This window comes from Heterocephalus glaber, unplaced genomic scaffold (assembly GCF_053883595.1).
Source record: "Heterocephalus glaber isolate CG9 unplaced genomic scaffold, H.glaber_assembly_v1.0 deba00001613, whole genome shotgun sequence".
Taxonomy (NCBI): domain Eukaryota; kingdom Metazoa; phylum Chordata; class Mammalia; order Rodentia; family Bathyergidae; genus Heterocephalus; species Heterocephalus glaber.
The window spans coordinates 1494330-1495870 of NW_028258384.1; the positions used below are offsets into that span (position 1 = coordinate 1494330).

The 1541-nt window shown below is 36.4% G+C and overlaps 1 pseudogene; it reads right to left on the bottom strand.

Moving 5' to 3' along the window:
• Positions 1–560: 560 nt before the first annotated feature.
• Positions 561–1333, bottom strand: LOC101712597 (cyclin-dependent kinase 1 pseudogene; annotated as a pseudogene).
• Between the last annotated feature and the right edge of the window lie 208 nt (positions 1334–1541).

Here is a 1541-nt window from a genome sequence, read left to right on the forward strand (position 1 = left end):
CTGAGTTCGATCCCCAGTACTGCAAACAAAACAAAACAAAACAAAAAACTAGAAGAAAAAGAAGAGAAAAAAATCAGAAAATTTAGCTGCTATTCACTCATTTTTTTCCCTGGTACCAAGATTGAACTCAGGACCTTGCATTCTCGAGGTAGCCATGGCTCCACTGACCTAATTCCCTGTCCTTTGCTTATTTTTTTTTAGATTTATAGTTTTACTATAGTAAATAATTGTCATAGGGAGATCTACACACATATAGAGAATTATATTTAAATTTATATTGAACAATATTTACATTTTAAAATTTTAATTTTGAAATTAGAAAGTGAAGCACAGTTTCAGTTTTACAACAAAGAAGAAAAATATAGAAGACAAAAATAGAATGAACAGTAAAAATACAATTCATCCTGGGTTATAATGTATGGAAACTTTTTGTCAGAAAGCTCCATCTTCTTATCTGATTGTCCAAATCATCAAAATATGGATGATTCAGTGCCATTTTGACAAAAATTCATTTAGCAGGATCATAGAGTAACATTTTGGAGAGGAAATCCAAGCCAATTTCATCCCAAGTTTTTGACATGGGATGCTAGGCTTCCTGGTTTCCACTTCGGAAATGTATTCTTATAGTCCTGTAAAGATTCCACTTCTGGCCATACTTCATTGTTGGGAGTGCCTAAAGCCCTGAAAATCCTGAAGAGTTGATCAATTTCTGAATCCCCATGGAAAAGTGGTTTCTTAGTTGCCATTTCTACAAAAATGGTCCCTATACTCCAAATGTCAACTGGAGTAGAGTAACGGGCCAATGCAACAACACATCTGGAGATCTATACCAGAGTGTTACTACTTCATGTGTATATACTCTAATAGGTATCCCAAAAGCTCTAGCAAGGCCAAAGTCAGCCAGTTTAATTGTTCTTTTGTCATCAATCAACAGATTTTGAGGTTTTAAATCTCTTTGAAGAACTCTTCTAGACTGACAAAAGACAATACCCTGAAGGATCTGGTACAGATAACTCTTAACAAGTGATGAATCCATGAACTGCCCAGCAGGGATAGAATCCAAGTATTTCTTGAGATCCATGGAAAGGAATTTGAAAATGAGATATAGTCTGGAATCCTGCATAAGCACATCTTGAAGACTGATTATATTTGGATGACGAAGTTCTTTCAATAGAGAAATTTCCTGAATTGCAGTGCTAAGAACCCCTTCCTCTTCACTTTCTAGTCTGATTTTCTTCATGGCTACCACTTGACCTGTAGTTTTGTGTCTACCCTTATATACAACTCCATAAGTACCTTCTCCAATTTTCTCTATTTTGGTGTAGTCTTCCATAGTTATGCAACAGGTATGATAGATCCTGGCGTATCGTCCCATGGTGGCCAAGGCAGCAGCTACCTCACTGGTGTCTCTCCTCACAGGACCTCCCAGTGCCAGCTTCTGAAGTCAAGTGCCCTTTGCTCATTTTTTGAAAGCATTGTTTTAACTGTCAAGCAATTTTTACACTATCCAAATATATGACAATTGATGAACAACTTGTATC